Raw genomic sequence first — 23,217 nt, forward strand, 5'->3', positions numbered from 1 at the left:
CAGTGTGGGATGGCTCATTGAGTCTGCAGGTATGGAGCCCAGAGTGACGAATGACTGCAGTCTCTCTCAGCTGGACAGGTTTTCTCTCTCTTTCTCACCCTTACTATCTTTCCATGCTCTTTCTCCTTCTGCCCTTGTCTGCCCCCCCCCCCCCCCCCCCCCCACAAACACACATAATCTTTTGCTCCTGGGAAATGACCCTTTATCTCTCTTACACTCACTTGTCCTCTCACCTCTCTGAGTCACTCAAATGTACTGTCGTTCTTGCCCAATCATGCATATTTGAAAGAATAAAATTGTGCCCATATCTGAACCCCCGCATGTGAAAAGAAATGTGGCATTTATGTGTCAGTGAGCGTGTGTGTTTTGCATTTCCCAGTGGTTGGATGGCTGTGTTTGCTAGGTGTGAACTGACCCAGGGCTCAAAAAAACGGCAGAGAAAACTGCACGACAGATGGTCTGTTTGAGAGAGGGATTTTCGGGAGGTTGGGTAGGTTCAACCGAGGTTTGGCATCAAAGCGAGGGCTCGGCCTGCTATTAGCATCTCAACCCCTTCCTTCACCGTACACACATAACATGCACGCAGGCCGTTACACATGTAAACACAACGTGGAAAAGACATGGTAGGGAATATTCTCAAATGTCTGTTTTATCCCCTCTGGTCTGGCTTTCTTCTGTGGAGATAAAAGCTGGCCTTTAGTTTCTTTCACTATGACATTACTTTGAAAATACCATTTGGTCTCTCCGCTAAGTAGACTACAAAGAATGTAACCCCATTTCTTCAAAAAGCTGAGAGATGAAACACTATACAAACACACACGCACGAGTAAACCCTACTGAGATCTTATATGACCAGGTGAAATATAGGAGGCTTCTGTAACTGACTCTTTTATTTTTTAAGTTGCCTGGCAACTTGAGTTTTCTTGACATCAAAACAGGAATGCTGAGCAACAATGGGGACCACGCATGCACACACACAAACACACATCCGAAAAAACACACCAGAGGAGACTTGAAAGCCTGTCGGTTTGATTCATTCTGTCAGGCCTCCCATCATGAACTAATGTACTCAAAACCATCCATCACTGAGTCTGATGGCTCATTCAGAGACACTGCATTATGTTTTTTACGGATGAAACTTGCTCTCTCGGTGCAGCTGAGGCAGCTGACGCTTCACTCTGAAGCTTAGCTGGAGCTCTGTGGGTTATGCTTTTTAAAAAACATCAATCGTAGTTCGGGAGAACAAACCATGCAGAGTAAAAGAGAGTGCGCAATTCCTGAAGCAAGGAGAAAAAGTTCTGGAGGTCACAGCACTTTCAGTGGGTAAAACCATACTCGGTGATTTTCTAATTAACATCTAAGAACTTAGTTTATTGTTTTGTCAAGTGCTGTCACGGCTCTCGGCGTGCCATACCGTCATCCAATCTGTTGTGATATTTTAGGAAAGCTCCTTCTGCCCTCCCTGCGCAGCAAGAGAAAGGAAAAGGTTACCCACGCATTTCCCAGAGTTGCACGGCGGCCACTTGAAATGTAAATCTCAGCTTTACTTCCCCTCGTGGGTAGCTACATTTTTATGAAAATTACCTGATTTGAATATAGATGTGGGTATACAGGAGCCGGGGCATTCACAGAAGCACGTTCCTGCTGAACGAATAGGCGTATTAACAGGCTGTTGTTGACTTCCGCTGTCTGTCAAAAAGACAGACACACTCACTATCACGGCCCTAAAGCTGTGTACGACACTCTTTGGGCTTTTGGAGCTTAATATAGGCTGCCTTCATTCACCAGAGGATAAACAGGTAATTGAACTGGGGATGTCACTGTTAAAATACACAAAGGAACAGAAGCGCAGAGCTGTTGCTTTCTACAGTATCTTGCCCCCCTCCTCACACACACACACACACGCACACACACACACACACACACACACACACACACACACACACACACACACACACACACACACACACACACACACACACACACACACACACACACATATCTGACATGACATATATTTACTTTCTGAAAAAGATCTATTTGCTGTCGTGGAAGATTTAAGCTTTCTTTACTGCTCATTTTATTTTGTTCAAATATTTTTGGCTGTGTGCAAACCACTTTATCCACAATATTGGACAACTGGGTCCCAGGGTTTAGTGATAGGCCTATGCACGATGGGATTCAAGTCCTGAAGTGTCCTTAAAACTGGAGCCTTACCTCTATCACAGAGAGCACAGTTTGACAATTTGCAGGTGAAAAGACTAAAAAAAAAGGGTTTTTTTTTGTTTGTTTTTTATAAATATTTATAACAAGAATGCATATATTCAAATGTAGTTTAAGACAGCCAGATTAGCCTGCAGATGCTCCAGCGGTGGGTGCTTTTCGGAGGCTGATGTTGACCTCTAGCCTCCCTGAAAGAGACAAACCACATTGGAATTTAACTGCACCGAAGTGAGGTAACAATGTCAAAATGGCTAAACCTGTCCAAATCCCAGTCATCCCACTTGTAGCTTCCAGCGGTTACAGTGGGCTCTATCCCTCTCCTCCACCTGCAGGACAGCTGTGCGTCGCTGCCACGTTTCTCCTCGTTGCCGGACGCGCGAAGTGGGGGCGCACTCCTCAGTCCTCGTAACCCTGTTCGTGAGATGCGCAGCTGTGACTGAGAGCAGCGCAGGACACATCGCCCACCTCCACTCGCGCTTGGCTTTCTGCGCACAAGCGCTGACTGTTAGTTGAAGGACAGTTTTGTTGTGCGCCGTTGCTTTTTGGCACCCGCGTTTCCCCCCGAAGAGCGGAGGCACATTGTCTGTGGCGCAGCGCGACAGCGCGGTGTCCGATTACAAACCGTGCGCCGAGGAGCCACCAGCACAGGGCGCTTCTCTGCGGGGCAGATATAGCACACAGGAGTCCGGAGGGACGAGAGAGCACAGAAGGTTCTCTGCAGAGAGAGAAGGAGTTTTACTGTGGTCGATTTTTGACAAGAGACGCAGCAGAACAGGGGATATATCATCTTCAGCTTATCTTTATCTTTTGTTTCTCCGTACCACTCTTCTCACCGGGACAAGGCACGCAGCTTCGCTCCATACTAGATGAACGGGAGTTGGGCACCTCACTTGGTAAGACGAAGCTTATCATATAGACTGTAGAATTGGTAAACTTGCTGCTGCGTTGCACAAAAGCATTGGATTTCTAAACGTGATGTATTTATTTCCTCCTGAAAATAAACCCATGGCCTGTACTGCTTGTCATATATTTATTTACACTCATCTTGTAAGTTAAAATAAGTTAAAGCATGTTGCACGATGGGAATTTCTCAGAATCTCACAGAAACCATACAGAATAATCCACAAATCCAAAACCCCACGCACAGATCATCAGTTTTTAGAAGTTTTTCATTTTGCTTTGCGATGTGTGACCACTTGGTGGTGCTGACAGAGTGCAACCAGCACTAGGTCCCACATCATTAGATCTTTATATTCTACAAATTCCTTTTCTAAAATTTCTTTCTGACAATTTATCATGGTCTGCTTTAATAACCAGTAAAGGCTCAGTGGCACAAGTGTTTTGCATTCAGTGCAGTAAGTGCAGTGAGTACAAGCAAAATATGACTGTTGTATATAAAGAAGCAAATATTCTTTCAAAAAGCTGTGCCGAAAATGTCAGTGCCTTAAATCCCCAAATGCAACATGGGGTATTTTAAGATTTCTGAATACAAACAAGTGTTTTTGTTTCAGTGGCTGCAGATCAGTTGTCTCTGCTTTTGTTTGTGACATTTAAAGTATATTTGCTGGTAGGATCAGTTTAGTCTGAATATTTCCTTTCTGTTTGCTCATGGTGAAATGATGTCACTCTTTTTTAGGAGATGAACAGAATGCATGCCCTTTATGAGACTTGCTGAATGTGTATGCTTTAATACTCACTATTTCACATTGAATGAAAGTGAATAGATGTGCCAAGTTTCTTTTATTCTGTACATCCCTTTGTTGAGGTTGTGGACCTTCCAGACACATCAAGCTTCCCACACAATGGGGAAGCCATGAGCTGAGGCCTTGAAGGTTTCTAAGGTTTTTCACAACTGTCAAAAAAAAAGTTATTTCACAAATAGTACGAGCTTCATTTGAACTTTTCATGTATTGCCATTGAAACCGAGCATTTGTCTTCCACAAAAGCCATCCTGATACAGCATCCAAAGTACTCTATGTCTGTGAGGTACAAGAAGATTAGACACGGTAAAAGCTGTCTTTGTGCTGTAGGTGGGAAAATGTGATTGGTATTGTGAAAGAGATAAAATATGTGGTTTATGTGCTACTCAGTTACCCTGCGGCCTTGTCCTTGGCTCTTACCGGCCCTGCAGCAGATCTAGATGAATGCTAATCTCCAACCTTGATCGTGCTGATTGGTGGACGATTAACTGAAACATAATTGTTAACGAAGCTTATTCGCTATTGTTTTTCAAGCCTGAGGCCAGCACCTTTTTCTTTTTTTAAGAAAACATGCAAATTCTTACTTATAATGTTGTGTCCAGAGTGTAAAGCACCGAGAGCACTCTTCTCCATTTCATTGGAATTCATTGGGGGCTGTGGTTGTTTTGGTCTTGGTGTCTTATGGGACTTGAAAGCTGCAGTTCTGATAAACACAGACCGCTTCCTCTGATCTTATGGCCTCAGACCCACGAGGATGCCGTGGCTCATCTGTGCTGTAACACTGTGCTTACCAATGGAAAAATGGGACCCTCATCCAGATGGTAAAATTACTTTGGACTCTGAGCGTCCAGACCTTTTATTACACGTTGGATGCTCAAATCCCCCGAGGAAAAGAGAGGAAACAGAAAAACAAAATGAGAGAGAGGGTTGAAAATGCTGAATCATGAATCATGACGCCTTTGGCAAACGTTGCATTGCATGGAGAAAAAAACAACAACATCAGAGTTGCAAGGATTGGTTGATTAATTGATTTCTGCAACTATTTATATATAATCAATTAATTGTTATTATTTTTTAAGCTCAAAAACTCCAAACATCTTGGTTGGTTATTGTGACCGTGTCTGACATGGGTCTTTGGGAGGGATGGTGGAATTAGTGTTGGTTTCTTTTTTTGTTTTTTTGTCTCTGTTTTTTTTCACATTAAAGCTGACACACTGTACAGCTGTAATACTTTTTCTTGTGTACTTTTTGGGAAAAAAACTCCCTCTCAGATGTGATTTGCTGGTTTCCATGAACAAGAAAACTAAATATGTTCACTTGGGCTTTGGGCAATTTTACCGAACAGAATGAATTTGTTAATTGAGAAAATAATTGGCAAATTAATCTCTAATGGCAATAATCATTAGTTGCAGCCCTAAACAAGACAACACAGAACAGAGACGAGCAGTAGTTGCAGATCAGCCCGCAGTAATGTAAACCAGCCACACATTCCGGCGCCTAGTGAAAAGCAGCATATGATTAGCATGATTGATATTTGCACTGTGTTGGGAATTTGCCCGAGCGCTGACACAGAACGCCAGCACAAACACAGCAATTAGTCCCAGCCAGGAGGGTTCGGTGATGAAAATGACCCCGGTGGTCCTCAACGAGTTGTTGGGTCGCCATGGAAACCGATTGAATGACAAGTCTATTGTTGTCGACCTTTGTGATTCGGCGTCCCCTTCGGGGGTCGAGCACCGTTGGGAGTGAAAGTGAAAAGCATTATCATGCACGTGTAAACCAAACAGCCATTACCCTCTGGCCCCTCTGTGTTCTTTAAGGCCCTTTGGTTACTTATTTATCTGACACCGGCAAGATGGTGCTTTCGGGATAGTTTCTCCCTGTACACACAGCCTCACAAAAGATCTGACTTTATTGGCTTTGAATTGCACGGAAGCCCCGGTTGTACAGATTCTCCTCAGTGGAGGATTTATTGCTCTTATGCAAGTAAACTTGGATATTCAAACAATAGCTGAAATGCATCACTGTTCTTCCCTGCTGTGCTTTGTCCTCTCCCCACCACAGGCTATTTATACATCACAACCACTTTGCCATTATCTCATTCCTCTCTTGTTTTTGGTGCTCCTTGTGATTTCAAGACTGTAGCTCCATCAGAGAATCTTCCCCACGTGAGAAGCCGCTGATTCAAGACATTTCTGCTCTTTTTTTAGTGGGATTTTGTGTTTATTTGTGGCAGTAGCAGCTTTCTTGGATACATTTCTGACCTATACCTACATAACACGGAAAGTTGCCATGGTTTGAGTAAACAATGCTTTCTTTTCTTTCCCGCCATTCTCAGGTTATTTACTTCCAAGGTTTCCTGCAGGGGATTTGAGAGCCCTGTCAGTCACCAAAAAAATGTAAATGTTAGAAAAATTAAAGTTTATCATCCAAAGCACTTCTGTTTCTTTTCTTTAGATGCCAAAGTGTCACTACAGTTGCCATAGTGATCGTGGGGTAACATCTCAGGTTTTTTTATGCTCACAAAAGTCTGCATTACAGCTAGAGCAGGGTTACATCTCTGTCAAGGTCGGCGCTGGATGGTTTGTTGCTTGTATTGTGGCACTATGTCAAAACGCACAATGTGACTTTATTTTCTGCGCGGAACATAACACGATAATGCTACACAGCTGGTGACAAGTGAGTTAAAGTGAGAACGCAGTGCGCACACACACACACACAAAATAAGGACAGGTTTGGGAAAAGAGCTGGAGATGAATAAAAAAAAGTGGATTGTGCAGAAACACACACACACACACACACACACACACACACACACACATACACAGACAGCAGATCTCTGATTGGACATATTCTTGTAAAACAGGCAGAGGAAGCTGTGATAATTTCACACTGCATGCTAAACAGCAGAAACAGCACAGGGGCAGGTGTAGGAAATAATTTGAGTTCACGGTGTGGTAGGGAAGCACAGACAAGCGATATGTGATCCTGGATGTGCCGTTGTTTCTGCTGCTTGGATCCAGTAATAAATGTCAGTGGTTTTGAGTAAAACCTCCAGTCTCGTGTCCGCATGTCAAAGGGAATTATCACCACGAAAGCAGCCTTCACTCTCCGGCACCCATACACTACATTAGCTCTGTCCCTTCTCTCCGCCGCAACCTCAAAACCCCACTCAAATAGCAGAAGAATCTGTCTTTTAACCACCAGTACAGGAAAAGAAGGAGACTCTATTTAGGTCACGATTAAATAATCCCCAAAGCCTCTTTTTCACTGGGGATCAAGCCAAGAGGATGGTTGAAAGGTTAAACAGAGCTGGATCCGCAACTTGGGACAATTATTGTAAACTTATTTAAGTTTGGAGTTTGTTGTACAACTGAGGCAAACGACAGAGTAGTCAAGGGGAGGAGAAGGGGAAAAGAAAGTATGTGACGTGTATTGAGTTGGGGAAGGAGGGAGGGAATGTGAAAAGAGAGATTTGAAAACCAGCGCTCGAGGAACAGAGGGTGACGAGGATTTGCTGGTGTTTATTGACTGCACGAGCACCACAGAGCCATTTGAAAGGTGAAATGAGTCATGAGTTGTCACCAAACACAACAAAGAGAAACTCACACTCCCACCCCCCCTCACCCCACCCCCCTCTGTGGGCTGTCACCCAGCCATATTTCTCTGGAAGATGAATGACTTTGAAGCGTGAATGAGAGGATCATTTGATAGCGGCGCTCAGCTCGTATATTTCTCTTTTATAGGAGCTGTTTCTTCTTTCGGGCTACAGCTTGTACCTCCGAGGTGAGAGCAAAAACTGGACTGCCTCCTGCGAGACTGACTCTCATCGCTATGTATAGTCACAGCTAAATTAGCAGTGACTATACATACTAAAGCAGGGAACTGTTTTCTGTGTGTTTATTTGTGGGTTGTGTTTTGTGTGTTTGCCATATGTTTTTCACATCAGCAGGAGGTAATGTAGATGAAGTCTTTCCTGGGTTTGAGGTTGTTTTTTCTTTTACCCCTCATGGGACCCACATCGCAGCATCTTATCTTTATAGAGCATATCATTATACGATAAGAAGCTCTTTTGATGTGATGTGTTTAGAACTATCAGAGCGTCATCTATCACACCGCAGCAAACAGCCAGAGAAGCTCTAATTTCATCAATGAGTGTCTGTAAATGCAGAAAATCCTTTAATCTTGAACAAATGAAAACATTTATCTCTTCTTTGAAATCATTATGGAGGGCTAATCAGAGCAATATCCTTGAGAAAAAGAGAGAAATATTCAAGTTGCAAGATCCTTCCGCAGATGAATGAGAAAACAAAATTACACGGCATGCTATATTCTTTTTTTTAATCCGACCTTATATGAAAGTTTGCGATAACATCTAAAATATAGCTGCTTGTAGTTCGGCCGTGCAGGAAAGAACGGGAGTGGAAGAACGATACAGAGGGAGATAAGAGGGGAGATATAAAGAGAGGAAGGGAGATAGAGGTGAAAGGATAAGAAATTCCCACAGACAAAGAGGGGCGGCGCCTGCTTTTTGAATAGAAAACAGAAAAGAAGAGGAATTACTTTGCTAGAGATAGAAGGCCGATAGGAGGATTGAGAAGCGGACAGGCGGGGCCCGAGAGGGTTGGAGGGGAACTGTTAAATATACGAGGAGGAGTTTCTCTTGAGAGGCAGCGGTCTAGTTGGCCCGCCGGATGCATCCGTCTGCTGGATTCATCTGTCGGTGCCAGAAGTCCTTAAAGAGGGACCGACAGAGGGACAGGGGGAGATGAGAGAGAAAAATAGGCCCAGGCAGCAAGAGGAGGGAAGATGGGAACGGAGAAGGGAGAATTGACAGAAAAGACAAAAACAAGATGAAGGAAGATAAAAAAATTAAAGCCCACTTTCCACTTGGTAAGAAGAGGGTGTGTCGAAATCAGAGTTACTCACTAGAATCTCTCTCCAAACTCTGTCCTCTTAATTGTTGCCCAAGTACAAGTACGTTAATGGATTTCTGTAGGGGAGGGTGGTTAGATTTTCCCTAGCTAAAGTCGAGGTATCTGCCTGAATCTGATGTCATTTCAAGTCGACGCTGATGCATAGCTGTGCCAACAAGGTTTTTAAGAGCGTAGCGCAGAAACAATCATTGGGTCGATCGCTATTTCAGCCGAGAAAACCGACGTCTTATGTCATGATGCCAGACAAGTCAGTGGAGTGGGCAGATTCAAAGGTCTGGATGCAGGGAATTATTCACTCGTGCTTACATATGATATTTGGGTTTTCAGTTGGCCTGGGTTTCACCTCCCAGGCTACATACACTGGTGGAAAGTACTTTGAAGTACTTGTAAGATACATCTAATTTTCTAATTTATGTATTTGACAGCTAGTTACATTTCAGATACAGATTTTACATAAAACAAAACCATATGTGATCTTTTAAAGCATGATGCGTTATTAATTATCAAACCTCTGGTTCCCAGTCTTTTTGTCTTGTGAACCCTTACAAAAAAGCAGTCATTTTTCACATGTCTACAAGGTTGAATTAAGAGACATTTTCCCTCTAACCTTCTCAAATTGTTTAATTTAGAGCACAAAGAGGTAGACTTATCAACTATTTCACAAAAAAAGCAAAGATAAGAGAAAAGCCTGCACACTGAATACAAATTTATGTCACAGAACTTAGTTTTTTCGTCTTTTCTACCCCATTTATCCGATAATAATTCTGTACTTTTATAGGATTTTGAATGCAGAACATTCTACTCGTGGTAGAGCATTTTTACATTATTGTTTTGGTAAAGGATCTGAAGGAACACTGCATCATCTAGCTTATCACATGAGGTTACACTACATAGGGCAGAAAAAAAGCTCTTCCATCCCCTCTGTTGTTAATTTAAATTAAAAAATATTAAAAAAAAATTATTCTTTTTTATTTTTAGTTAATATTCTTCTTAAAAGCAAAAAGAGACATGTTTAACAAGAAACCTAAATGTGATTTGAAGCAGGGTTTACGCATTAATAATGCAATGATTTACACAGAAATGTATTGCAGGATCTCTGATTTAATTTTATGTCTGAAACCAAAATTACACTCTTGAGAAGAGGAGGGAAAAAAAGTGAGAAACAAATAAGAAAACACAGTCGCGTGGTCGCCCCTTCGCACACACCTACTGTATTATTTTCCACAAACACTATGCACACTCCAGACATGAGACTCTCATGAGTCATGCCCTTTACTGCTCTGTGTAGAGCACGGATGTGAATGTGTAGTCTACCCCATTTGTAGACACAATGCTGCCTCAGTTCTGAAGGTGTAACCGCACAGAGGATGTGTGGTCTGATCCAAACCACTAGCATTGAATAACAAACCGCTTATTATTCCTCCTGAATAGCATCTCCCTCTTCCTTGAATAAACTATCAGGAAGAATGAGCCCTCAGTTCAAAACCTGCCTGGCTGTCTGCCAGTGGTAAACACCTTATTTTGTTGCACACTTAGCGTACGCTAGGCTGACTTGACTTTGACTTTTTTAAGCTCTTTGCACGGGAAGAAGCGGCCATTTGGAGTTGAATACTATTGTGGTCTACTGGGAGTTTGGTTTCACGGGATATTTTGTTATGGAACATTAAGTCTGGTAAAAGTCGAGCCAGGTACTGGGCCTTGGTGATAAGGATATCAGTTGCTGTAAAAGACAATGGAGTAATTCTATATGGATTGCCAGGAGTGTGCTTTTTATCCATACACAGTGTTGGCTGGCTAATACAGTGGTGTGATTATGCTGTTCATGAAACGAGAGAGGGTTTTTATTCCCTCGCCCTGCATCCATTGTGTTTCCCTAAAAAGTAAGTTATGCTCAAGAGTCGTGCTGCAGTTTCTTCTGCCCTGTTGGGACTGAAGTAGATTGTTTAAAGCTTCTCTGGGATGAGATGTTTGGGTTTTTTTCTCCCTCCTCTGTCTGGCACAAAAAAGAGAAGACTCAAATGCAAATAAACAACCAAAAAGACACATCCCAGTGTATGCATGCATTACGGTGGTATATTGTGTGCTGTTGTGTTGCCTTAGCAGAAGAACATGAGCTTTGAACCTTGCAGCATCTTATATGTAGACTGAGATACGGAGGAAGAGGTGGTCAGACAGAAAGATGATATCAATAAATAAATCCCTGAGGATAAAGCAAACCGGAGCGAGTGAAGGCAGTAACAAAAATATCCTTGTGTACAGATACGAAGACTGTGAATAGTCCTGCTGTTTATTTCACATGAATCTCTGCTCTCAGGTGTGTATGTCAGTCCTCCGGAGGTCAGCGGGATGACTCCTTGTGAGTAAAAGGAAAGAATCCAGTTTCACTTTCTCAGAGATGGGACTGCCCCAATTAGCTGACCTCAGCCTGTCCAGACCTGACCCCCAACTCCACTGCTGCCCTTTCAAACAGATACACATGTCTGTGCATGCAGGTGTGCAAGAAAGGTGAACAGCTGCCTGTAAACAACTTTTTTGCTGTCAGAGACTAAAGAAGGAAAGACAACCGCCTGATTATCCTTAATGAGGATGAGCTGGGATCAGCTCAGCCGTTATAAATGAAGGATGAAATGGTTTTTGTTGCAGGAAAACTTCACAGTTGTTTTGAACTCAAGCTGTTGCAGAACTCTTATGACAGGCACAGTGAGGGAGGAACTCCTACACAGAGGATACATTTCCTCTGGACTTGTTCTACCACAACACTTTGTTGCAATGCTCTTGTTGTCATTAAAAATAGACCTCTGGCCTTCCGTAGCAAGGGCCCCATGGCATTCTGATCTATTTTGTGCTCCACGCTGTTCCCCAAAGGCTTTATGGGTAGAAACGTACTCCCTTCTCTACAGCAGTTAAGGCCAAAGGGGGATTCATTCCCGCAGGGTCTACGTCTTTTATTGACTTTAGAAAAGCACACAAAAAGGAGTTGTATCTCACGCTGCAAAGAGGAAACTGTTGCTAGAGACCATCAAGCAGCTGATACTCAGGAGGTAATCGTGCGGGAAAAGATAGTTGAGTTTTGTTGCTTCTTTTAATGCCTCCACTGGTGTCAAAAACTTGAAATGTGTAACTGGAGATCTACAAACCATTCTGAACAGCTTTTTTAGAGAAAATGAAAGTTTTTCCTCCTTTACCTTTTCCCTATTACAGCTCCCACCCACCTTCTCACTGCGCCGAATACCATAGTATTAATACAATACTTAATTCATCCCCAGAGGGAAATAATCTTTTCAGTCAACCCCCTTCTGATATGGGAAGGTCGGAGTGCATCTGTGGATCTGGGAGGGATGCAGTAACTTACTCAAGGACACTAAAAGCCTTTGTGTTCAGTTTAATGGCCAGTGTTGTGTCTTAATAGGCATGAAACAACATGCTTTCTGGAACGCTTCAGTCCCACAGGCGGTAACAGGTCTCTCTGCACACAATGAGACCCAATGTAACCTGTCATTGTCCTCAGCGGAGCTCCACACCCACTATGCCTCCTCCTCTCCCCCTTCTGGGCCCCGTATATCTTAATTAATACTGTCTCATTGCAAATACGTATATGTTTCTTCTCAGCTTAGTCTTTGTTTAGGTTTTTCTCTTTAATTGCATACGTGCAAATGTGTGATTTCTTTCTCATCCTCTCAGATATCCAGAGTTCATCAGTTCCAGCTGAAGCAATTATAGTAATTGGCAGGTTACAGCCACTCTGTTTCGTCTCTGCTTCTCTCTCTTCAGTGCTTCTTAGTCGTCTTGTTTGTCTTTCGCAGTGTGAGTGGATGCCATTTAGACTTCTCCCTGAACTCCCCCAGTCAAAATTATGATTTCCAGAAGGAGGTTAGGTGACAGCGAAAATTATTTAAAAAGCAAAAAGAAATTATCCTGATCTAATCACCATATTTAGCCACATAACATGATTACTGCTGAAGGGGGGGAAAACTGTTAATTGCAGTGTACAGTCTCACGATTTACTGCTATTGTTGTACATCAGTTGTAGCAGAACCCACCTAAAGAAATAAATACACAAATCACACTGTTATTTCTGCCTCAGCAGCTGGACTATAATTTAGCCGCATGTCTGATTTTGCGTCTGGTCCCACACATTCTGTCAATCAAAATGGCCAGTTTCTGTCCCTTTTTTCTCTTTCTAACACACTTTTACCACTTTCACACACCCCAGCATACAACTTGAGTGGTTGATTAATGCAGATCATCCAGCTGTATCGTTCCCTTGAGAACCGAAAGCTTTTGCACTTATTAGATACACATTTCTACAATTGCAACAAGATGCACGCTCACACAGGAAAGAACACAATTTATAGATGGATGTATAGTGAGGTCGGGATAATAAAAGGTGGACAAGGTAAAAGATGGATGTCCATGGCGAGTTGGGAGGTTAATAAGGAACAGAGGTGGAGTAGAGCACACCTGGAGGCCACATGTGGATCACCCCGCCCGTACTCACCGGCGTCCCGGCTTAGAAAACTCCCACTGTCATCATTACAGCAAAGGGTGGGGGGAATCATTAAGTCATTATTTATGTGCTTTCTGCTGTTTAATCACCTCCAGACACAGTCTCACGACGCAGACACCCACACTCACAGCCCCTGAAGAATAACATATTTGTATGAGGCAGCCAGGGGGTCCCGTCTAGTAGAAAAAGCGCAGACATTAACAGTCTGGACCAACTGTAGAGACGACAAACTTTTCTTTTCCACCATTAGGCTCGTTTACACCGAGTGTTCATTATGTTTATTCGCAAGCAGCACTCCATGAAACCATTTTTTCCCCCCGCTTTGAGACATGTAGTAGCAAAGGGGAAGTTTTTAAGGCAATTTCCCCTTTTAAAATAGTAGTAGTTTGCTTTATGAGCCCGGATTAATAAAATAAAAATAAAAAAAAGCATGGCACACAGAGAACTTTAAACTCCCTCACATCCAATTTTGGCTTCTTCTTCCTCACTTTCCAGCCAGTAAAAGTGGTGAGGTTGTTAGGTAGTTTGTGTGTGTGTGTGTGTGTGTGTGTGTGTGTGTGTGTGTGTGTGTGTGTGGTGTGTGTGTGTGAGAGAACTGGTTTATTTCAGGCTGCCTTTCCTTGTCAGGGGTTGGGTTTGAATTCCACTCGTTCTGTTGTGATTTCACACCATGGTGGACAATAACAGTCGTATGATTGCAGTTTACCTGAAATAAAACCAAAAATAAAAGCCTAGTGTGTTGGTTAAAATAGAGACATGGGTTAGAGGCCAGCTTCAAAAATAGGGAATTGGAATAGAATTGGATGTTAAACAGACCTGCACTGTTTTGCACCTGGAGCTGTGGCTCCTGCGAAGTCAGCTCTCTGGACACCGCAGTCCCAGATACTCCCCCCAGTGTTTCCTTTCCCTTTAGTTTAAAAGGGGGCAACTGTTGCTTTTCCAGCTGTGCCTGACCACCCCACCCTGAGTCTGTTCCCCTGTTGTTTTCATGTCCTGATTCAATTAGTTCAGTGGGACTGCTCTGCTGACACATGACATACACACCTGGAGATGTAAGGAAGTTTTGTAAGTTTTTATGGTATGTCTTATCATGGAGATACTAGTCCAACGCCATCATTTCCAGCCTCCTGTCTCTTGAATACCTCTTAACTCCTCAGTCCTTTTCTTTCATTCCATCTTCCATTAATCCTCTCCATTCTCTGCCTCACTCACCGTTCCTTTTGTTCTCGCCTAACCTCTTTAACACCCCTCTCCTCTTTCCTCCAACCTCCTCTATCCATGCCTGTCCCTTAATTTCATCTCATCCAACCTCTTACTCTTCATCCCTCTACCGCATCTCCTTCTCCTTTTGTTCCTCTATTCCTCTCATTATTACCAGCCTCTCTCCTGTAATCCACCTCAAGTGACTCTAAACGAGTTTCCTCGACACCTCTTCCTCTTCAGTCTTTTGCAACTCCCCACGTTTTTTGAAGAGTGGGTCAGTGTGATTCTCAAAGCCATTACTTAACAGTATTTCGGTCTTCCCAGACAGCCGAGCAAGCCTCCAAGAATTCAGGGGCAGAAATATATTCGCCCACATTCATGTTCTTATTCATGGCATATGGGCATTTTCACATGCGCTCACTTGAACAAAAATAATATAGGCAGATATATGCAGGCATCCCGATGAATTCGCCGGAGTGTTCAGCTGGAACATGAATCGCAGCACAGTCATAGCGAGTCGTCACCCACGTACGCACTTAAATTAGTTCTGACTCTGTCCTCTGACTGCACGCAGCTGAACAACACAAGTCAGTGTAACCATGTGATCGTGCACTTTTGTATTTCTATCGGTTCCACTACAGACCACCTAATACAGGACGGGAAAAAAGGAGAGCTTAAAACATTCCATCAGCTTGCCCTGCTTATATTTTAATACATAAAACATTATTTAAACTTTTTACAATTAAGTATATGGTACAGATTAGAGTTTTATATGAGAGCAATCACAGAGAGCAGAATATCTGTTTTTTAACATTTCTGCTAATCTGCAACTCAGGGTGACATTGTAAGAGGGATTCTTGTTGGATTCAGATGAATTAAGATTTTTAGGAGGAATTAAGCTCACAAGATGAAAAAAATGTCTCAGTTGGGAATTTGTTGCCATATAATTGAATGAGCTTGAAAAAAATGTGTACGTCATTTTCAAGATGAAAAGAGAACTTATAGTGTTAAATCCACATGATCCCAAAACCCATACTGAGAAATCTTCAAACTTAAGTTATAATCCTGGAGATGCATGTAAATGTCTTTGCGAACCTACAAAGACGAGGGTGTTATGGGAAACCGTAGGTCACAGAGGAGATGACCTGCGTGTCAAGTAAGCTGATTAGTTGCCCCAACATCCAAAATCCTGTCATGAAGTTTTCTCAATTTTTTCTGCCCCCTTTTTTTTTTTTTACATTGGGGCATTTCCTTTCAAACACTGCCAACATCAATCGATCTGTTGATTATTTCTCAATAAATAGTTTAGTCCTTAAAATGGTAGAAAATAGTGAAAACTTCAAGGCGATGTCTTCAAAGTCCTTCTTTTATCTGACAGTCCGAAAGATATTTAATGATATAAAACAGAAATTATCACACTTAGAAAGCGGGAATCAGAGAATGTGAAACATTTTGAAATTATTTCTGAATTATCATGTTTTTGTGCTAGAAACACTTTCTTCAGAATTTTTGCCAACATAAAAAACCTTCCATGGCACATACCCCTTTCTACACACAGAGGAGGAGACATTTAAATACCAGTAAATAGGATCAGATAAGCAGCAGTTTAAGAAATGACCCAAAAATAGATACAAGGAGGCACAGATACAAACCTTCACTCACAGAGGAACATGCACATAAACATAAACTGATAGAAGTGGGTCAGGCACACTCACACTAACAAAGAGGTATTCAGTAGTAATAGATACATTTGGGTCAGGTAGACAGCTGTGCACACATATATTCTGCACACATATGCTTTTAGGTGCTGAAGAAAACATGCACACACAAACACATATACGGGCAGGAACATCTGTTTTTGACCTACAATCAAGCCCAGATGGACCCCAGGGCTGGCGCGTCAACACCAGTTGGGACCACACATTATATACGCCCAGTATTCTTTGTGACTTACTCCTGGGCATTTAGAGCGGTGAAGGGGTATTAACCAGGACTACAACCTGTAATTCTTATCATAATGACACAGGACAGTATTTCCAGAAATATACATGCAATCATTTCTGAGAAATGGAGGTCAGTCGACAAAAATCGGAGGAGCTTGGAGTCTTGTGTGGCTCGAGACTTTCAGGTGTTGTAATGAGTGTGTTCTCTGCATGAATATGCATCGTAAGGCCAAGTGAACTTTTTTTTTTTTTTTTTAATTTCTGCAGCAATATGAGGCAGAACCTAAACATAGAAAGGGAATTAATGTATTAGAGTTAAAAGTGGCGATATTCGGCTTTGATGTTGAGCGATCAAAGACGTGGTTCAGAGGGGAAAGCATTGCACTGTGCTGTATATTTAGCCACAAGCTGAAATTAGACCTGTCACAGCTATAGACACATGTCATACCGGCTGCTGTGTCTCTTCATCCCGGGAGGTTGTTGTAGATGTTGCTGCTGATTAGATGGTATTGTTTTTGCTCCGATGTAGCATTGTGGGTGGGGTTGTGTTGTAGCATGTATGTGTTTAAAGAAAGAAAGGTCCCAATTTGTGTGTTTGTGTCAGCTTGCCCTTGCGCAAGATTTGAAGAGAGGGCACCTGGCCCATACCTGCCTAATCAAGTTAGTAGAGGAGCCTGCAGCAATGAAGGCTCGGAAAGTTAATAGTGGCCCAAATAGAGACAGAGTCTCTTGGAGTTTCCCCTCACAGAACTCATTAAACACCAGCATAAAGCCTGAAGCTGCTCAGTGCATTTACACAGTCTCATACACACCTGCTTTCCTATTGTATACCTGCTGACACATGAATTCCTATAACAATTATAGATCATCCACCACCCACCCCCTCCTAGCGACACGGAGGGGTGTCTTTCTAATAATTCTATCTTTGTAGTTTTACCCTGACAATGAAATGTGTGCAAAAAATATACTGCATCTGTGATATGTGGCACTTTACAGTTTTATAAGTCTGTTTGATATGTGATTGGTCCCGTCAACAATGGTGAGCATACACACAAGCATACAGTACACACAGACGCACACACACACACACACACACACACACACACACACACACACACACACACACACACACTGGACTCACAGACAGACATGTGTTTTCTTACTCTTTGTAGCCTCTAATCTCTGTCGCAGTTTTTCTGAAGGAAGTGATGACACGTTATCAAAGTGATTTCTTTTTGTTACATGTCTCATTTAGGTCAATTAGAAGAAAACTTGTTTTTATCTTGTCAGAGTTTTGAAGGCAACAGTGGCACTATACCCCAAAGAATTGCAATTAATTGTCTGACTGTGACGTCCTCAAATATTCACAAATGTTTGTCATATGGAGTCTTAAAAGGCTGTGGCATTGCTACATGGTAGTCATGATAAGAGCATTGTTGTACACTCCGTGTGTGTGTGTGTGTGTGTGTGTGCAGATTTATATGCAAGCACTTTATGTCAGTCATAATCGCAGGTTGGCTTTTCATGGTGACATTATGTTTCAGTTCTACAAAAGTAACCACAATTATCATAAATTACTTGACAGCATGTTGGAATAGTGGCAATAAATAAAGTTGGCATGAACACAGCTCTAATATTAGAGCCAAGTTTATTTAAAAGGCTGTATTGCATCTATCTTTATTTATTGCCATTATTTCAACATACTGTCAAGAATTTTATGATGGTGGTTGCGTTTGTAGAATTCCAACAAATGTTACTTTGAAAGCTAATTTTGTCAAAAAAGGAACAACATCTGGTGTTTTTAGCCTTTGATACAAAGGTTTTTCTATTCTATCAACCGCTAACTAGCAAGGCTAAGAAGCTAGCTAGACACAGTTACTTAGCTGCAGTGGCAACTTAAATTCAGGCAGTGCAAACTGCAACACCTGGGGTCACAGCAGAACTGAGGCCGGCAGCAGCGCTGGGTCTAAACTGAATACGGCAGAAACAGTTGCCACCACAAATAGAATCTAATTCTATGGTAAACACTGAGCTTAATACATGTCTAATGAACAATGTAAAGCAAATCAATGAACCTGGATGACATGAAAAGATAATAATCTCTCCATAGCCCTGGTGCAACAACTAGACCACATATAATGGTTTTGACTGATAGAAGTCAGCAGGGGACAGAAGTGTTTATGTAACATTGCTATGGCCATTATTATCTTGAACATGTCTGCTAAGAAATAATAATGCTAAATTATAAAAAACTTACAAGAATTTCACTTAACAAAAAAACTGGAGCACGGCCCTGTAGTCCAGATAAATACGGAGCAAGCCATATTATTGTCCAATGTTTGAATAAAACAATGTTTAAAGTTGGACATTTGGCATCAACTGCCTCAAGTGGCCACTTTAGGGACTGCATTTTTTGGCACCTTTGCGTTATCTTCATTTCTCAGACGTAGAGGTGCACGCTGGCTGTAGACTCAAGGTCCAAGTTTCCCTAAGCCCTATACTCTTAATATAATATACATTTAAGAGTTTGGTTCAAATTGCAGCAAAGGGAAATATACTATTTTAATGCAGTGGGAGAGGTAAAAATATGTGCAGCCACTGTGGAGATATCAATGTCAAGAAAGTCAAGAAAACTGTCTCGCCTGCACATTTGCAGGCTTAGCTTTCAGGGAGTTTAAACATCAGTAGGCTATAAACTGTAGGTGGGTAATTTCCAATTTTTAACCCAAGCAAAAAAATGAACATTGAACATTTGACCCAGGGAAAAAAAGCTTTGCTGAGAACATAAAACTGTCTGAAAGGTCTCCTTAATGTGTCATATTAAGAGGATATTGAGCTGGGGAACATAGATACACTCCCACTGCAGATAGCATTGTCAGCCCGTTCAGTTTGACAGTAAAGACCCGTCATTATGTTCAGATTGAAATGCATTTATTCTAAATTCACATTAAGGAGGTGATGATTCAGTATCTGCAGTCGTTTATTGTGGATATGTCATGTGGGTCCTACGTTATCTGATTCACATGATAAGGATCTCCAACACTGATACACCGGATCATCCTTACTTTATAAAGACCATAGAAGTCACTTATTATATATATAGAGCTTAAAAACGCTGCATTAAGGCAGTCATGACAAGAGCATCGCTGTTGACTGTGTTTGTGTGTGTGTGTGTGTGTGTGTGTGTGTGTGTGTGTTTATTTACTCCTCCCTGTGTGGTCTGCACACCTGTGAACTTTACCTACTTTACATCCTCCCCCGCCCTTCTGTCGGTGCAATGTGGCATGTTGATGATTTAGCAGTCCGCCAGCGGAGTGGATTAACTGTGCAGTTCACGCTTTCTGTCTTAAGTTTCATGCTTTTAAGGGAGGGCAGGGTGTCATTGATCAGAGAAAGAGACAGTGTGGAAACATTATAGTGAGACCTGATTAGTAAGAGTGTAGCGTGACACGCTGAGGGATCAGCATCAGTAATGACACCCGCAGAAAATCTGCTTGAGCCTCAGTTTTCTAATTCCCTCAGAAGTTTGATGTCTCTCCTGCTGTCCTTGTCAATAAAGCGCGGCAGCTTCTCAGACGCATCGCCCTCCACATCTGTGCTGCCATGAAAGAGCGTCACATAACATGAACATTACGGGACGCCTGTTCAAATGCTACAAAGAGACGTTTAAATTTTTTTCATATTCATGCTGATGTTAGTAGTTCACCTTTAGTTTGGTTTAATGTGTGCTAACATTTTCTATTTCACCATGAGCACTTCCTTAGGGAGAAAGGTGAAAACCCTCATTTAACCGCTGTTTCTTCCTTGGCATTCAGTCAATTTGTGCTCTAATTCACCGCTTCTCCTTACCTTCAAATCGGCATTTACAGATGAAATCTACCTACGTTAAAAGCCTTTGTCACAGTAGTTAATGAGCACATGGTGAAGGACAACCTGATCATCAAGCCATTTTGACCTAAGCACGTAGATAATAGCAACCATAGATGTGGGTGAGATAATGGTGAGGTCCATATGTGGTGTCATCTTGAGATTTCTACTTTACAGTAGCACAGTTGTTTTGGGTTGTTAAAGCTGTCAGCTACAGTAACAGCTCCAGTACTGTATAAATAGAGTGAGTGGTGAATATTCATGCTGCGCTGCGGAGGATGGCATCAAGTTATTATGAACAAATAAAAGGAAATAAAAAATAGGAGAAGCGAGCTGAAATCATAAGTCGGTTTGTATTGTATTCTGTAGAGGTTATGATTAATAAAATGTCTTTGATTGATGATTTGTGGGCAATTATTAAACCAACTACAGTTATCATTCTCCTGTGAAAACCCTATTACACAGACATTATGATGGAGCTTTGTAATGATGGAGGAAACCTTCCTAATTAATATTTGTGATCATTGCCCCTGCTCTTCCTCAATTTTGCAGTTTTTACCCAGTTTTTAGAGAGTGTGTAGCTAGATGTGTATGTTGTTGTGCTTCTCCAAAAACAGCCTGGCCTACCCCATGGGGAAAATAGACGGAACGCAGATGGAAATGCAATTACCGCCTCCCAGCAGAATCTTAATCACTGAGCCCTGATGTTAAAGTTAGCCTCTTTTAATGCGTTGAATTTCAAAGACACAGCACGAATCATTTGATTTACTCGCTCCCATCTTCACAGGATGCAAATAAGCTTATTTAGTCGTATGTGGGCATCCCATGACCTCAAGAGAAGCTAGTGACTTCATTCAAATCGAGTTTCTAAATATACAAAAGAGAAAAATGAATATCTTTAGAGTGAATGTGTTTTTTGAAAACCTGAAAAATTCTGTCAGTGTAGAAAATCTTGACAGCAGCTTGGTGTGTGCGTGTGTATGTGTTTGACTTGCACCTGAACAAACATATGAACCATCCTCCAACACGGCACTTAGAACTAGTGCACTTTACAGTAGGTTAAATGTTGACACAACATGCTTCTAAAAGCATCCTATCCTCAAGGTCCTATATTATAAAACATAAGATACCATGTCTTTTTTGATTATGATATGATTCATGAATTCACAAAGAAATGCACTCAAGAACTTTCGTTAGGTTGTGATGTCACAATTTTGTATACTACACTATATATATCTCTCTCTATATATATAGATACACATATATATATATATAAATAGATATTTTTTGTGTATGTGTGTGTGTGTGTGTGTGTGTGTGCGTATGTGTGTGTGTGACTTGCACCTGAATAAACATTTGAAATGTCCTCCAATGCATCACTTGAAACTGGTAAACTTAAGATTTCATGCTGACACTACAAATGTTCTTAATGTGCAGGTGCTTGCAATCTTTCCTAGCATATCTGTTGCATGAAGTCTATAAAGTGCATTTAATATAAACTATATAAGGCAGAATCAATATGTTTAATATGTTTCAAGACCAGTGCCTCCTAATTGCACTACGGACTTATAAAGTCTTCTCCTAGACCCCAACTGAGAATCAAATGCCCAATTAAAGCCTTTACCCTTAGGCCCTGCTCCAGTAGAAGTGAGTAGAAAAGAGGAGGTAGAAGAAGGATCACTGAAGTAGTACATACTGCCTTTGTGTGTCCCTAATAGTTCCAGAGACACAAGTTGCCTGGGGCTAAGGTGTGTAGGTTGGTTCTGAAAGTGGCTTCAAGTCTCAGGCGTCTCTATTTTTGAGAAGGCTAACTGTCAGAGTGGACTAGTCCATTCAGCTCTCGATGCAACACAATCCTTCAGAGTCCTCACTAGCATGCTTAAAAAGAAAAGAGAGGCGGACGGACAGAGGGAGATAGGCCTGCATCTGTTTGCTTGGTCTAGCAGAGACATGATCACATCGGATGCCTGCAGGCTCCGTCTCCGACTCTGCTCCTCTGTTGTACCAGTTTACCCTAGGGAGACATGTTCCGCGGAGACGGAGACTTAGACAGGCTCACACATGTGCACACACAAACACACAACGACCACTCTGTCTGGTGTTAAAACCAAAACCATCTCTCCCTCTCATTAATGCTATAACTTTCTGCTATTGTTCCTGTCTCTGGTGTTAGCGGGACAAATTATCAAGGCTAGGCACTAAACAGACACACACAGACACACACGCATGCACACACTGGTAATTAATTGGTTCCAGTGGAGCCAGGAGCTAATTTACTGTCCCTCTTGCCACATTTCTTCAGATAGAGTAAGACGACTGATCTCAAGGCAGCTTCCTTATGGCTCCCTCCCCATCTGTAGGTCCTTTATGTGTGTTGGAGTATACGTGTGTATGATTTTTTTTTCTGCCACAGAAGTGAATGTTGTTGTTATTCAGGCATATAATTACTGAGTCGTAGGAGTTGGTAGGTTGTTAGGCTTGTTATTTTGGATGGGTTGATTGCAAGACACATGTGGAAAGATTGATTATACTTCACTTCTCTCTGCCCCCTACATCCCTTTGGGTTTGACCGATCGGGACTTTTGACAGTGGAAAACCAGTTTTAAAAGAAAACAGATTATGCCATAACAACTGAAACTGTAACTAGTCATTTTTGTTAAGTAAAAGTCTGCAAAGTAGTGTGCATTATGGCCATGTGTGTATTGTTGTAGCTATAGCCATAAAGTTTATTCCACTAATGTTAAACACTCAATGGAGAAAGATCAGTACCTTTTCCTTTTATGGAAGTCCAAAGCATTACAAATTAGGTGATTACTGAAGAATTGAACTAGAAATCA

At 41.9% G+C, this 23,217-nt stretch overlaps 1 protein-coding gene across 3 annotated transcripts in view; it reads left to right on the top strand.

The window, feature by feature from the left end:
* Positions 1-2,762: 2,762 nt before the first annotated feature.
* Positions 2,763-23,217, top strand: part of sema5a (sema domain, seven thrombospondin repeats (type 1 and type 1-like), transmembrane domain (TM) and short cytoplasmic domain, (semaphorin) 5A) — a 119,358-nt gene continuing 98,903 nt past the window's right edge. For all 3 annotated transcript variants that reach the window (XM_083935732.1, XM_083935733.1, XM_083935734.1), the window contains exon 1: positions 2,763-3,116. The gene's annotated coding sequence lies outside the window, so the exon portion shown is untranslated. The remainder of the gene's footprint in view (positions 3,117-23,217) is intronic.

This window comes from Echiichthys vipera, assembly GCF_963691815.1.
Source record: "Echiichthys vipera genome assembly, chromosome: 21".
Classification (NCBI taxonomy): Eukaryota; Metazoa; Chordata; class Actinopteri; order Perciformes; family Trachinidae; genus Echiichthys; species Echiichthys vipera.